At 38.1% G+C, this 17,169-nt stretch overlaps 1 protein-coding gene across 2 annotated transcripts in view; it reads left to right on the top strand.

The window, feature by feature from the left end:
• Positions 1-17,169, top strand: part of GABRB3 (gamma-aminobutyric acid type A receptor subunit beta3) — a 251,422-nt gene that overhangs the window by 27,291 nt on the left and 206,962 nt on the right. The gene's annotated exons all lie outside the window — the stretch shown is intronic.

Genomic DNA, 17,169 nt, shown 5'->3' with positions numbered 1-17,169 from the left:
GATATAAAAAAGGACCTTAAATAAATGGTGAGAACTACTGTTTTATGAATTGGAAGTCTCACTATAACAAGACATTGATTCAAATCGGTATATAGGCTTTATGCAATTTCTATAAAAATACCAGCAAGATTTTTTATTAATTTTTTTTAACGTTTATTTATTTTTGAGACAGAGACAGAGCATGAATGGGGGAGGGTCAGAGAGAGAGGGAGACACAGAATCGGAAGCAGGCTCCAGGCTGAGCCATCAGCCCAGAGCCCGACGCGGGGTTCGAACTCACGGACCGTGAGATCGTGACCTGAGCCGAAGTCGGACGCTCAACCGACTGAGCCACCCAGGAGCCCCCCAGCAAGATTTTTTGTAGACACAGATAGACTTATTCTAAACCATATATGAAAAGGCAAGGTGCAAGAAGAGCTAAAATAAACTTCAAAAAGAAGAAAACCGTGAGACAGAACACTCTCTACTGTTTACATTTACTATATAACTGCAGTAATCAAATCATTTGGGGCATCTGCAGAGGGATGGACATATAGATCAGTGCAATAGAATAGTGAATCCAGTACACCTACACAAACATGCCCAACTGATTTTAAACAAAGTTCAAAAGCAATTCATTGGAGGAAAGACAACCTTTTCAACTGTGGTGATAGAATGAATTTACTTTGACCTAAACTTCAGACTTATACAAAAATTCACACAATATAGACTTTAATGTAATATGTAAAACTTCAGAAGGAAATGTAGGATAACATCCCTCAGTCCTGGCATTAGGGGAAGCATTCTTAAAATCATGGTTCATAAAAAAATTTTTGATAAATTGGACTTCACCAATATTAAAATATTTGCTCTGCAAATACCTTGGGAAGAAGATAAAGACAAGATATATAGTCAGAGAAAGTATCTGCAAATTATATTTGATAAAGGAGTTGGATTTAGGATAAAAAATTCCCAAAATTTAACATTAACAAAATCAACAATCTGATTAGAAAAGGGGCAGAAGATATGGACAGACATTTCATCAAAAGGTATATATAGATGGCTAACAAGCACATGAAAAGATGTTTAATGTCTAAACACCTATCAAGATGTTTATAATAAAAAAAATAGTAACAACATCCAATACTAGCCAAAATGTGTGGAAAAATTAGATCACTAGTACATTGCATGTGGATTATAAAATGGTACATCCACTCTGGAAAATACATTGACAGTTTATTATAAAATTAAATATGCATTTACTAGGGGCACCTGGGTGGCTCAGTTGATTAACATCTGGCTCTTGATTTCAGCTCAGGTCATGATCTCATGCTTTGTGAGTTTGAGCCCTACATTGGGCTTCATGCTGACAGTTCAAAACCTGTTTGGGATTCTCTGTCTCCCTCTCTCTCTGCCCCTCCACTGCTCACTCTCAATCTATCTCTCTCACAATAAATAAACATTTAAAAAATATATGCAGTTACTGTACATCCCAGCAATTGCACTCTTTGGCATTGGTCTCAGAAGGATGGAAATGGAAATGGTCTCAGAGGAATGGTTACACAAAAAGCTGTAAACAACTATTCATAGAAGCTTTATTTTTAATAACCAAAAACTGAAAAACTAAATGTACTACAGTGGGTGAATGGTTAAGGGAACGGTGGTATATCCATACCATGGAATACTACACATCAGTAAGAGGGAATGAATTATTGATACATCCAACAATTTTAATGGATCTTATGGAATTATGCTTTTGAAAAGAAACTAATCTCAAAAGGTTACACACTGTATAGTTTCATTTGCATAAAAAATTCAAAACAATAAAATTATAGAGAAAGGACAGATTTGTGGTTGCTAGAAGTTAGAGACGGAAGGAGAAATAATGGTGGTTAAGTGTGGTTATAAACAGGGAATAGAGGGAGGCTTGTGAGGGTAGAACACATCTGTATCTTGACTGTGGTTACCTGAGTCTCATAAGTGGTAAAATTGCATAGAATGATAACCACCATGCCCCAACCCACCCACCCAATATGTATGCGTACATGCATACACACACACACACACACACACACACACACACGCACACACACAAATGAGTGCATATGAACTTGGTGAAATCTGAATGAGGTCTGTGAATTGTATTAATGTTACTTTTTCTGATTTTGATATTGCATTATAGTTATGCCAGATGTTACCATTGGGGGTAACTAGGTGAAGTGTACTGGAATCTCCTTAAACACTTTTTTTTTACAATCTTCCATAAATTGATAATTATTTCAAAATTCAAAATTCAAAATTCTGAATGTATGTGTATCTATACATAAGGATAAATATGTATATAAGCATACATATGTAAATATATGATAAATGATAATTTTCTGGAGAATATAAATTCAGAATTGAAAAAATGAATTTAGTGGTTGTTCAAATTTTAATAAAATATTTTGCTCTTGTTGAGTTATGTTGAAAATAATTTCCACAATATCTGGCAACTATATTTATTGCAGGAAGTAAGCATAGTTTATATTTTTAAGAAAAATACAAAATGAAAAGAAGCCAGAGTTACAAAAGTGGTTAAATTTCCATATAGCCTATCTGATTTTCTAAGTGAACTGAGAATTTTCATGCTTGATCCTAGTATCAAATGCAATTACTGAGTGGCTAGTCCTGATCTGTACTAAATGGCATGGAGAAGAGCATGTAGATTGTACTATTTTTATAGGCCTCATTCAAAAGACCTCACTCTGTGTAGAAACCTTCACTTCAAGTTGTGTCGAGCTTTGCCAGTTATTTTGGTAGGAGGCACGATCTCAAGCACACTGGAAGGGAAATTACGTACATCGGACTTTATTTTTGGTAACTGGCATCAGTCTTTTTCCCTAGTTTCCTAATCTGTACATGTAATCTTCCTCCTTAGTGAGAAGACTAGGAAAGAGAATTTCTTTCAAAGAAACCTGAAATGTACTTCTTAAGAGACGAGTGCTCAATGCATACAAATTGCTGTTGATACTTGATGCATATTCATTCATCTCTGGTGATCAATCCAATCACTACTTTGAACCAGTCATTTGTTAAGATGGTAGAAATGGAAATGGTACAAAGCAAATGTTCACAAGGAGGAATCAATTGGCAGATGGGGAAAAAATTCATTATGACGCCAGAAAATAGCCTTTTTATATTAAGGCTGTCATGTTACATTTTGCTTAGTAACAAAACAGAAAAGCTAATGTGGTGTTCACTTTTCCCACAATTTTGGATTTTCTTTGCTCTGGCATAGAATGTCCCTTGACCTAATGAAATCTTATGGGATGGGGCATGTGGGTGGCACATTCAGTTAAGCGTCTGACTCTTGATCTCAGCTCAGGTCATGATTTTGCAGTTTCTTGAGTTTGAGCCCGCATTAGGCTGTGTGCTGATGTTGATCTCTCTTTCTCTTTGCCCCTCCCTCATTTCTGCTCTCTCTCTCTTTCTCTCTCAAAACAAATAAACTTAAAAAAAATCTCATGGGAACACCTAGTTATACACTGGCATCATTCTGAATCAGAAAATGCCTATAATACATACTAATAATCAAGCACCTACAATTATAACAGGTAAAAAGGTTATATAATTAAACATTCATAGCTATATGCCACAGACAGAAACTGAAAGAGTTTAACTTCTCCAAGCCACATAGCTTACATAAAGCCAGTATTCAACCCCAGTCTGAAATCTTTCTACTATAGAAGTGAATGCCTTTTGGAGTACAGAACCTTGGGTTAGAGGTTGTGGGAGGTGTGGAGATAGGAAGACAAAGGAAAGGATATCATCCATTTCATGTGTACCATTTTCATGAGGAAAATAAAGTCCAATGACTGTAATGACAGGATGAAAAGACTTAATATTACATAGATGTTAATGATTCTCAAATTAATATGTAGTTAAAATAAAATCCCAGTTACAATCTAAATGTTTGGCAAGAACTTGATAAATTGATAAAGTTCATATGGCAGAATATATGGGTAAGAATAGCAATAACCATCTGGGAGAAAAAAGATTTATTATGAGAACTTTCCTTAGTAGATATTTAAAAAGCAGCATAAACGTTGCAAAAGAGCTTATACGTTGCAACAAAGATGATATAGTGAATCAGTGGAAGAGAAGAAAAAGTCTAGTAGCAGATACATTCATATATGGGAATTAAGGCAGTTAACAAAAATTATGTTTCAAACCAGGGTCAAAATGATAATCTATTTAAGGTTTTGGGTGAAAACATCAGCTACTTGGTTTTCTACCTTATGTTGAGTGTAAAATACCTTCCTGATGGAGCCACGGCTTGCACATTTTAAAAAGAACTGGGAGAAAATATAGGAGAATATTTGGACTACATCTTGGATGTAAGTTATAATTCTAGGATAGAAAATGTTGTGTTCCCTCCCTCCCCCTTCCTTCCTTCCTTCCTCCCTCCCTCCCTCCCTCCCTCCCTCCTTTCTTTCTTTCTTTCTTTCTTTCTTTCTTTCTTTCTTTCTTTCCTTCTTTCTTTCTTTCTTTCTTTCTTTCTACAACACACCAAGATCAGGCACTATAAAGAAAACAGAGTTAAAATTAAAAGTTGGGTGAAATATGGACTGTACCATGACAAAGGGTAACTGTCCATTGTAGTAAAAGGACTCCTAGACCTAAAACATCAGAGAGCTTGTCTTGGTAAGGGGCCCAATAGATAAGCTACAGAAGAAGCAGGAATGTTAATTGTGGTAATGGAGAAGCAGCCAGTATGTGTAACATGCTTACAGAAACACTAATAAAACAATAAGGACAAAAAATTATTTATCTAGCATTAATAAGGCCATAGGGAGGTGTGTTTCTGAAACATGGCTTGTAAGAGTGCACATGGATACAATAGATAAGGGCCATTTGGCACCGTACAGTGCATTTTAAAAATTGTATGCTTTTAACTGAGAGGTTGCATCATGAGAATTTTCCTTTAAAAATATTTGCATAATTGTTATAAAGATAATTGCATCATTGTTTAGGACAGTGGAAACTCGTAAATGACTACAGTAAATGTCCATAGTACGGGAGGTTCGTTAAATAAGAGTGGATATTTTCAGACAATAGCATGCAGTGAAACCCTTCAAAAATTTACTATATATATCTACATGTTATGGCCCATAAATATTCACAAAACAGCATGCGTGGCATGAACATAAATTTGGAAAAAAATGTATATACATTAGACATGGCCAGAAAAGATACTCACCAGTTATACAATGTGTTTTATTTAACTCTTCTGGAGGGTGTAAGGGAGATAGAATTACAAGGTACTTTCATTTTATAATTTTTTTTTTTTTTAGTTTCACAGCTAAAATGATTTTTTTTTTTTTCAAATGGAGATTAGAAGTACTGGATAGCAGACTTTGGTGTGTCTTATGTCTCTATATTTGGCATTAGCACTGATAACCAGTGGAATGGTTGCAATATTAATTCTCCTTCCTTCTCTGTTAAGGATTCATGGAAATCACCAAAAGCAAGTATTCACTGTGTTACAGGGAATTCAGTTCAATTCACTCAAGGCTTAAACATCTTCCATTCTGATCCTAAGCTTGGAACTGCAAAGAAAAAAAGATAAATAAAAGAAGTAGCAAGAGATGAAGACCATACAGTGCTTGCTTTGTGCCAGGTACTTCTGTAAAGTATCCGTGCATGCACACACACCCCTCCCTTAGCCCTAGGGGTAAGTACCTTTGTCATCATGACATTTTACAGGTGAAGAAATGGAACACTCTAGGAGTGTTCTATTACTCCAGCCAGCTGGGAGTCAGACTCAGAGTCTGTGCTCTTTGTCTTGGCTTTTTGCATCTCCTACTGTCTCTACCCTCCAAATGCCTCCAAGAATGCACATGTATGTGTTGGGGAATCTGGGAAGATTCTTTATAGCTTATCAGTCCACTGGAAGACTTTGAAAGTGAAAGAGCATTAGTAACCATTGTGAGACAAACAGGAGTGAGCCATGGCTGCCCTTGGAAAAGTGGGTCCATCTACAACTGACATCAAATTGGGTGTGTCTCATATTGTCTAATATAGAGCAAAGGTGTTTCATGGCACAGAATAGGTAATATCTTGTGAGAGTTCAGAACAAGTGCAGAGTCCAGTCATGGGAAAAGGAATGTCTTTGTAGGGAGCAGCACTGGCAGGAGGGAGGTTGTCTGAGCAGGATATGCAGAACTGGAGGGGCTAACCTAGATGCTGCAGAGGAGAGACAGACCTAGTGAGGGGATATCAGATGCAAGGGGCTCTTTCAGCCTTATGTCAGACGTTTCTCCTGGCAGGAACATGGCCCAGTCCTCAGGTCCCATTGCAGTGCCCCTGTTACTTGCTTGGAGATAGTTTTGTTCCTTAAGAACTAGCATGCTTTCCTCATTCATGGCAGGTCACTTCCTGACTCAGCCAGGGTGAAGTGATGCCTTCTATGCTTGATAGATCCCCGAGCCCTGTCTACACTGCAACTGCACTTTCCCAGTTCATACCAGTGTTGGCTCACTGGAGCATGTCTTCTGCTAAACTCCCCATTACTGGAGAGCTGAGGCCTAGCCTTGCCTGCCAATCTGAGCCCAGGGCCTGGCACCCTTGAAGATGGGGAATGCGGTGGTCCTGGGAAGCTCCTGAATATTGTTTGAGTGAGGGAGTGAAGACACCAAAACTGATTTGTAGGCAGATTACTTTTTTGGTGAGGCAGTTAAAAGCAAGGGAGTCCTAGAGACAGAGATAAATGAGCAGCCTATGCATGTGTCAAAGCAGGAGGAAGCAAGGTCTGTATTCAGTTAGATATAAGATCTGGAGGATAGTTCTTGCATGCATCCCCTTTTACTTCTGGAGATAAAGAATTTTAACTCCATTTTCCCACTTTTACTTGATACATTTTTCTTAATATTTTCCTGAAACATCCCCATAGTCTACTTTTCCAAATTACTGGTCTGAACATACCAAGCACTTATTACTGAGAAATATCTAGTCAGGAAGAAAAGGTGCAATCTATCCATCTTGCTGCTTCAGCCTCTCATTGCATTCTGACCATCTAGAAGGTATAGATTGGTGAATGGACTAATGCATTACTTCATTCAACAACTATTTATTGAACACCTACTAATCCCATAATATATTTCTGATTTACTAGCAACAACATTGGACCCACCAAATATGGTAAACAAGTAATTTCTGTCAGTAATGATAAAGCTGTCTCGGTTTTCTTTTAGCTCTTCCTTCTCCTTGTCACTTCTGACGCAATCACACAGGATATAATATGCACAGAATGGTATTTATCTACTCAAGGGTCCTTGTCATTTGAGAAAAGGTCTTTCATGGGTTTCTATAAGCATTGTTTTTATTGAGTGTAACATCAACCAAAAAGATGGCCCAGGTGGAGGTGGGCATGACTGGGTGAGAGTGGGCCAGGCTGGATGAAAGTGCCCCATCTCCTAGTGTCAGCTGCATAACATTGGACAAAACAACCAACACAGGGAAACTGAGGAACTAGACCACCTGTGTCTACTTTGTCACATCACTAAACCCAAGGTGAGCTTCTATCTTTGATAATGACCTTGCATGTTTGTTGTTAAAACCAAATTAAGGGGCACCTGGGTTGCTCAGTCGGTTGAGCATACAACTCTTGATTTCAGCTCAGGTCATGGTCCCAGGGTGGTCCTGGGATTGGGTCCCTGGGATTGAGCCCCAATCATGGTCCCCTGTGATTGAGCCCCACATCAGGCTCCATGGAGCCTGCCTAACTCACTCTGTCTCTCTCTGTCTCTGTCTCTGTCTCTCTCTCCCTTTGCCTCTCTCCCCAACTTGTGTTCTCTCTTAACTTAAAAAAAAAAAATAATAAGTAAGACATGTCATTAAAAAATAGTATTGAGTGCACTCAATATATCCTAGGTCTTTCCCACTTTGTTCCTCTCTCTGTCACTGTCAAACATGAAAACCCACCTTCTTTTACTCTATCATTTAATCCTTTGTAACGTATTAAGATATATGGCTGATCTTTCACAGGTAAACCCATCCATCCCTCAGGATGTGATAGCTCAGGGAGTCAGGAAATGAAGACAGAGTTCAATCAAGTGTTAGGCTTCCCAGAGAGTGAACCTCACCCTCTCCTTGATTGCTTCCATGCAGATGCATGTTATCTGGGAATAAATTCCAAGGTTGGGATGGGAGCAGAGTGTGGAAGGTGTCATGGAGTGAAGATAATGTGAGGGGTGCTAACAGGCAACAGTCCCTGTTAGAGAATCAATATTCTCTGGAAGCTCAGTGGACAGGGGTGTTCACGGCAAGCATGGTGTTTCACTGCAAGCCAATAAGTAGAAGACCCTAAAAAAGTTGATATCTTTGTCTAGTTATTTCTATTCCAGCAATCTATCTCAAAGAAATATTCATAAGCTTAGACAAAGACTTATGCCACTTTATAGTTTTAATAGCAAAAACACACATACTAAACGTCCAATGAGTAATGTATAAACAAATGATGGTACAAATTGAAATGGTAGAACTAGGTAATAACCTAGCAATACAAATGTTTTTGAGACTATTTTCTTATGGGAGAATGTTCATATAATGTTAAATTATATGCAATAAATTGCATAAAACATTTTAATAAATCAAAATATTGGCATTAACAGGTGTGTGAAAACTGATCAGAAAAATCTCTTCCCATTGGCCTGCAATATTCATCTATGTTTTCAGATTCTATCTTGATGAAAATTTTTACATTTAACCTACCCAAAGAAATAAAATTTATCTTTATTTAAGAACAGTGAAATGATTGATTTTTCTATACTCTTATTTTTCTGTATCCAATATCCTATTTTGCATAGTGAGTTCTTTTCCCCCTGGGCTATCAAGTTGTCACTGCATTGGAGGTCTCAGACTTTTGAAGCACAGAACAGAAATTACACAGGTACATGGTACTTTTATAGTCAAATATTCTACAAACCAAGAAGGAAGAAAGTACTGGTGGCCTCAGCTATGTTAACAGGAATGCACGTAGGGGGTTTCTTTCCCTGCCTGTGAGTGAGACAGCACACTAGAGGGCATTGGTGGCCCCTGGAGACCTAGTAGTGATACAAGAGACTAAGTGAAAAATCAAGAAGGTCAAGCCCAGAGAGAAAAGGTGGCATTTTTCCAGTTGTCCTCCTTATTGGAAAATGCACTGTTTCCAGACCTAACCTGGAAAACACTGGTGATAGTGTTTATGTGTTTAAACATGTGCATGCAGTGTCTTCAGGCTATTCCCTTCTCTGGGTCAAGGCCTATTGTCATTTAGGTATCTGTTCCTTCAGTCAGTATGCACTGAACACTTGGGACCTGCTAATCCTCACAAGAACCTCCATGGTGTGATGTTGAAATAGAAACACATACCAACTAATTAATAACTTTGCTTTAGGTCATAAAGCTGCCCTATGCTCCTGATCCACAACCCTGGAGTCTCCAAACTCCCCATGAGAGTTCAAATGTGGCCCTTTACATCGGGGCATTGGCCTTCTCCCCTGATGTCCAGGGCACCCCCCTGCAGAGGTTTGGCTCACAGACTGATGTTGCCAATATGTTTTCATCAAACTCAGGATGGAAGATGCCTGATAGGAACATTTTGTTAACAATTTCAGAAGCAGTACTCTTCAAGACTGCAGTTTCTGTCATTTTTTATTATTTCCTTCCCTACAAACTGTTGTTAAAATTCTTTACAACTCAGCCTAAAACAAAGCATAGAATATGCCTTGTAATTTTATCATGTTGCTGAATAGCATATTTCTCTTCTGCTTTATACTGATGGGAAAATAATTGTACTATTCCACTAGATACTGGGTTATGGATGTAGCTTCTATTTTTAAGGGTCTTCAAACATGATAAAAGTAATGAGTAATTGCATCTATTTATCTATAAAATTCCATGTTGACCTTATTCCCTAGGAAATGAACATAATCAATATACAAATATCATTCATTACCCATTTCAGCCACATGGTCTTTTTGCAGGAGGCACAGGCTATTGTAATCACTTAAAAAAATATTTATTTATTTATTTACTTACTTACTTATTTATTTAGAGGGGGGAGGGACAGAGAGAGGGACAGAAAGAATCCTGAGTAGGCTCCCACTGTCAGCACTCAGCATGGAGCCCAACAGGGGGCTTGGGTCAGGAACCATGAGATCATGACCTAAGCCAAAATTAAGACTCAGATGCTTAAGTAACTGAGCCACCCAGGCACCCCTATTGTAATCTTTTTCAGAACAGTGCGAAGTGGTACACAAGGTCTCCTTTTTCTTGTTGAGAGCTCTCCCACTTGTTTCTCTCTGTTTGTTTACTGAATTTCGACATAAACTCTTTCCAAATGATATTATTGTCATTGTCATAGTCCATGCAGAAATAGAAATGCAAAGTGTCAGGAATACAAATATAGGAAGAAAAAGGACATTATGCTACAAGCTCAGTTCTTCTGTTTCAGTTGAGTTTCATAAGAGGGTACAAAAAAAGCCTCTGCGTTGGCCTGCACGCCCTTTGCATACAAGTGTGGGTTTCTATCTACCCTGCTTCCCATGTGTGTCCCCAGAAGGAACTAATGAGGTTGAAATCTTCTGTCTAAATTCCAAAGTGAATCCCAGAGAGCCAGCAAGCCTCAAAAGGTTTTTTATTCAACTTGAGATTGCAACAGGGATATTATTCTGGTAAGATTTGGGTACAATGAAAAATCATTCTCTTACTAGTGGAAAGAAGTCTTTTGCAAACTTGAGTTGAAAAGAAATGTTTCCTGTAGCAAGCAGTACTTAATTTGTGTGTGTTTACTGGCTTTTTTTCTTGCTGTTTATTTTTGTTTTGTTGTTTGGTGATTTCTTTCACTATTTTATTAACTAGGTCATGTATGTCCTACAAGTACTTCCCTTTTTAAAACAAGTAGAAATGTGAAATCAGTGTTGATTACAAACATAACTATTGGATGAAAATAGCATCATTGGTTTGATGAAAATATTTAAAAAGAGAGATTGTATCTTTCATTTTAGTATTGCTGAACATAAAAGGAACTTTTCAGTAATAGCTACAAGGATCACACGAATAAGGCTAAAAGTTGAACCTAAATTTTATTCATGATTGTTTGATAGGAGTTATTTGCAAGCTGTTTTTGTAAGTGCTGTGTATGTGCGAATTAATTTTTTGCTTACAACAGTCCTGTGAAGAAAGTGTTTTATTATTAACTCTTCTCTTAATCGGTGAGGAAGCTGAGGCCCAGTCAGGGTAATTTGTGCCATATCGTATAGCCAGAAAAGAGTAGATGGAGGATTTAAGTTCAGAAATATGGCTCTGAATTTTTGTTCTTAGCTTCTATATCATACTACCTCTCATTAATTCTTTCATAAGTACATGCGCAAAACCCAGAAAAAATCTTTAAAAAAAAAGGTCTTAAAATGTAAAAGATGCACAATGGCCTTGAGTGTCCTGTTTAGACTTTAAGTAAAATAAAAGTGGGCTCAGAGGTGCCTCGGTGGCTCAGTCGGTTAAGTGTTTGACTTCTGGTGAGGTCATGATCTCACAGTTTGGTTCATGAGTTTGAGCCCCTCATTGGGCTCTTTGCTGTCAGCACAGAACCTGCTTCAGATCTTCTGTCTCCCTCTCTTCCCCTCCCCTGCTCACATGCCTGGTCTCTCTCTCAAAAATAAATAAAAACGTTAAAAAAATAAATAAAAGTGGGCTTAGCTCCTCCCCTGCCCTTTGTACCCCAATGGCCTCAGGCCAGGTGCTCTGTCATCTCAGTTCAGTTTCCTTCCTGCAGTGAGATTCAACTGTGTTTACCCACAGGGCCTTGGCATGTGCACATGTGTGTACTGGGAAACTATAGTTTTCATCCTGTAAATCTTACTATTCTAGATGTTCTTATCACTGAATCAGTAGTGTCAGGAAATGAGACATAACCAAAAGAACAGTGTATTTTCTCAGCTTGGACTATCAAAGCAGATATTTGCTGGACTTTTCAGGAACTCAATAGATTTGAAAGCCATCCTTTTTCTATATTCTTTTGTGTATCTTAGTGTTTCTTCTATAACACTAGAGGGGCTACTCCTTTTGCTTCATATAGCCATTTGTGTGTTCAATATCCATTTTACAATATTTAAGGAGCATCCCTATATGCCAGGCACTGTTCTAGATATATATCTAGGGCTACATCAGGGAGTAAAGTCCCTGCCCCACTGGAGCTGATAGTGTAGGGAAAGAAACAGATAACAAACAAGCATGTAAAAAGACTTAAAAGTTGGATGGTAAAGCCTACTGTGAAGTATGGCAAAGTCGGGCAGATAGGGATCGGGGGAGGATCCATGCTTGGGTGACATTTGAGTGTGTACCTTGAAACCTTGAAGAAGTGAGAAAGCAAGTCAGGCAGATATATGGAGCAATAATGCTTAGAACATAGGTACAGAAAGTGTAAAATTTTTGCCATTAGATGGAAAGCTGGAAGTGATCCATTTTTGGCCTAGTGAGTTGTGGGAAGAAGTGAGATTTTGAGAAAGTACAGAGTACCCCTCTCATGCACAGGGTACTTTGGGGGTCTTGTCTCTGGAGGCTTTAGAAATACCCTAGTTAACTCTGTGGCTACTTATGTAGGAGCCATGTGCAAAGGCTATAGGCCTCTAAGGATCCCAGACATTAGCTGGGTACCAATGTGGCATACAAGGGATGTTGTAGAAGTGTCAGTTGATAGTGGGCATACTATAGTGTTCCCTGGTCTCCCCAGGTCTGTGTGTCCTATTCAGCCGAATAAAGAGGAGAAGGCCTCTGGACAGGGGTGGTGGGCAGGACTATAAGACTGAGGGCTCCAGGGTTTGCTGCCTATGTATCATTCCTAAAGACTAATTGGAGGCTGGAGGTAGTCATACTTAGCAGTCACCAGAAAAGTTGGAACATTCTCTGCAGCTTACACCACTGAGAATGTAGGGATTCATGCTGTCCTATCACTGCTTCCATCCCACTGCTGGGCCAACAGATAACCATCCTGGAGACGACTGGCAAAGGCAGATGAGATCTGAAAGACTAGATTTTTTTTTAAAGAATCTGAGTATGTATCTTACAGGTAAATTATTGAATCAGACTTATTTTACTCACATATACTCTGTGTAGGTAGGGGTGTTTTGTGATACCCAAAAAGTGAGCTTTATTGAGGAATGCCATACAGGAAACTATATTTTCATTATACATTTTAGTGCTGTGCATGCAAATTTATACAACCAGATGCATTTAAATTGTTAGCACAAAACCTGGCCTATATAAAGGTCCAAATAAAAGTCAGCTGTGTAGTATGGGCTGATATATCTAGAAAGGATCAGAGATATTTTGGAAAATGACATACTAATGGAAACACCAGAATCTTTTGTATTTGAAAGTTCGACAACAGTCCTAAAGCAAATATATGATGAGATTTGAAATAAATTAATGGTGACTTTTATAGAATAGTACTATCAGAGCTTCTTTGAAAACTTTTGATAATGTAAACTTACCCTTCCCTCATGAATATCTCACATAGTTAGTATGTGCAATGTGGCCAAGGTGATTACCTAGTCACAAAAATCCACATCTCTGTTTATTTAGATAGGAGCTTGAGGGGAGTAAGAATCAACCCAAGTAACTTAGAAAATAGTATTCTAACCATTGACTCTAAGGCAATAATTCTATTCAAATATTGTACTCTAATTTCTCACAAGTGTATGGGTTAGAATTTTTGAAATGATGTATGTTATAATTTTGAGCATATAAGTCAATATATTATGAGTAATTAAAGCCAGGTTTCTCATTGTCAGAGGAAGGAGAGACAAACAAGGACAGGAGCAAAGACAGAATGAACCAGGCAATGTATGAGCACATGGATTTTTGATGTAGTGTAGAGAGAGACACACAGAAATGGACATAGATGTATGGACTGTGGTTGTGTGTGTGTGTGTATAGACATGAATGTCCCAGCTTTGTCCACTGAGAAGGCTGAGAAGCAGTGACACATCAGTAGCAATGAACATACCTAGCTTCCAGAGCTTGGTTTCTAAATATTTTCCAACGAAATAAATCAGACCTTCCTGGAGTAATAACTGATTTCAGGGTTGGGCATGGAAAGTGCAAGATGAACCTAGTATATCTTCTCATACCAGAGAGAAAGGAAGTGCTTAAAAGTGGTGGGAACCTGGTACACCTGTGTGGCTCAGTCAATAAAGCCTTCAACTTTGGCTCAGTTATGATTTCAAGGTTCATGAGTTTGAGCCCTGCATCAGGCTCTGTGCTGACAGCTTGGAGCCTGGAGCCTGTTTCAGATTCTGTGTTTCCCTCTCTCTCTGCCCCTCCCCCAATCATGCTCGCTCGCTCTCTCTCTCTCTCTCTGTCTGTCTCTCTCAAAAATAAATAAACATTAAAAATAACCAAAAAAAGTGATGGGAATCTATTGAAAAAAACATGGGAACCAAGTTGAAGCATTTCCCACTGGCCAAATCTGGAGCAATTCAAGCAACAAAAATTGACAGTTATGGACTTTAACCTATAGAATAAAAGTAACCCACTGAGGATTAATGAGTACACCTGTTGTGATGAACACCCATTGCTATATATAAGTGTTGAATCACTAAATTGTACACCTGAAACTAATATTACACTACATGTTAATTTTTTAACATGGAATTAATTTTTTTAATGTTTATTTATTTATTTTTGACAGAAACAGAGAGAGAGAGGTATTGGGAGCATACATAGGGGAGGGGCAGAAAGAGAGTGAGATACAGAATCTGAAGCAGGCTTCAGGCTCTGAGCTGTCAGCACAGAGTCCAACATGAGGCTCGAACCCACAAACCATGAGATCATGACCTGAGCCAAAGTCATTTACCCAACTAAGCCACCCAGATGCCCCACTAACTGGAATTTAAATACAAATTTAAATAAAAGTAACCCATTGAATAATCCATGAGTTCATACTGGTACATATTTAGTAAATAAATACATAACTAAGTAAATAAGGGAGGAAGGACAGCCCTTCCTTACTATCAGGAACAGTAAACAAAGAAAACCACTATTTGGCAGGCAATCGTAGCAGTAGTTGGTTCAAGCAAAAATGACCAGTGTGTGATAAACAGTGTGTGAAATTTTGATGAGAAACAAAACATTTACACAGTCTCAAAGTCTCTGTCCACAAGATACTTATTAATCAAAAAAGGAAATAATAGTGAGCTTATAGTGCAGAAACTCGGCAAACTCAAGTTTAACCAAGTGATGAAAGTTGCTGATGACAAAATCTTGCCAACAGTGGCACAAAGAAATATCCTATGCTTCCTGATGTGAGGCACTAAGAGCACAACATTGCTTCAGTGATATTCTTCCCTAAAACACATAACTTGAGACATGAGGAAAAATCAGAACAAGCCCAAATCACAGACATTCTACAAGATACCTTACCAGTACTCCTCTAGACTGTCAAAATCGTGAAAGGCAAAGAAAGATTGAGGAAAGATTCAAGATTCAAGAAGACTAAGGGGCTATGACAACTACATGCAATGTGTGATCCTGGTTTGGATCCTGGTCCACAAAGGGATGTTAGTGAAACCATAGATCAAATTTGAACAAGGTCTGGTAATGAGTTAATAACATAGTACCATTAATGATTTCCTGGTTTTGATCATTTGATCATCATGTGGGTTTTGTGTGATATTATCATTGAGGAAGCTTGGCAGGTGGTATATGGGAAATTTTTGTACTAGTTTTACATGATTTTATAAATTTAAGGTTATTTCAAAATGAAGAATTAAAGAAAAAGAAATTAGAAATTATTCATGTGTTATTATATTTTATCATAATAGCATTATCAATTGCTTGCTATGAGGTAGCTCATTTTTATTTGGAAGCATGAACTTATCTGAGTGTCTTGCACAGTGCCTAGAAAGATGCCTTATGTTACAGCCACCTATAACTTTCCCAGGAACAGATATGATTAATTGAAACCCTACACAAGCCTATAAGAATCCAAACTGGTTTTTGTGTGCTCCAGGAAATAAGGTGCCTTTTCCTAAGAACTAATTCATTCTACAGATATCTGGTAGATATTTACCAGGCATAGCATGAAGCACTTTAAGGGACAGTGACAAATAAGGAATGCAGCTGTCCTCAAGGAGGTTGCACTCTGTCACTTGCATTTGGCAGGTCATGACCAACTTCAGTGCAATGTGTTGTATGTTCCATGTGCTGGGATAGCCCAGGTGGGGAGGAGCCATTGATACTAGTAGATGCATTTTGCATGGAGGAGAAGGTAAAGTATTGCAGAGCAAGTGACATTTCAAGAAGATGGGCAGGATGTCCCCTGGAGAATGGAATTCTCAGTAGATTTCCACATAAATAAAGAAAAACATATGAAAAGTTTGGTTTATTGGGGAACAGCTAGGAGAACAGAGTGATGAACATGGGGACTGTGATAGTGAATGAAATGTGAAAAAAGTGGATGTTTCTAGATTGTAAGATGCCCTGACAAGTCATTTGCTCATTCCTTGTAGCTAACAATTTTGTTTATGGCATTCTTTCTTATTGAAAAGAAATTTAGGGACCACCAGTATAGTTATTTGATATCAGCTATTTGATCAATTTTGTTTTTCTTTGCAAATAATCAGTGGAGCTTTAGGAATCATGGGCAGTGGGTGGGCAGAGAAAGCTATAGTGGGCAATGATATCTTCATTCCCCAGAATCTGTGGGAACAAACAGTGGTTGGAGGCCAGATGCGCACAAACATTTGCCTACCTCCAGTTCCCACTGCTGTGTGTTCAACTTTTTGTCTGCATGCACAGGCACATTCTATCTTCATATGTGCAGAGATAGTTATTTGTTTAAATTAAGCTGAAGTAACTTATTCTTTGCAAAATTATAGCTGACAAATGCCAAAATGTGGGATTTCTTAATATGAGAACAGCAACCCTAGGTAGGGATTATATTCTGAGATAGTCCATAGTTATGAGGATGTAGAATTAGAAAGAATATCAACAGCAAAGCAGAATACAACATTCAAAAGACTCAAGTTATTTTATGATAGCAAAAGGTAAATGACATGTATCAACCTGTTCCAAAGCACACATAAATTTTATATTGTGGTCTTGTGAAGATGCTAACATTAGTTTGACAAATTTCATCTGCAAAATGAGTAGAATTTTCCTGAGTTT

This window comes from Herpailurus yagouaroundi, unplaced genomic scaffold, assembly GCF_014898765.1.
Source record: "Herpailurus yagouaroundi ecotype Mexico unplaced genomic scaffold, PumYag 185, whole genome shotgun sequence".
Lineage (NCBI taxonomy): Eukaryota > Metazoa > Chordata > Mammalia > Carnivora > Felidae > Herpailurus > Herpailurus yagouaroundi.
This window is presented reverse-complemented; position numbering and strand designations above follow the sequence as displayed.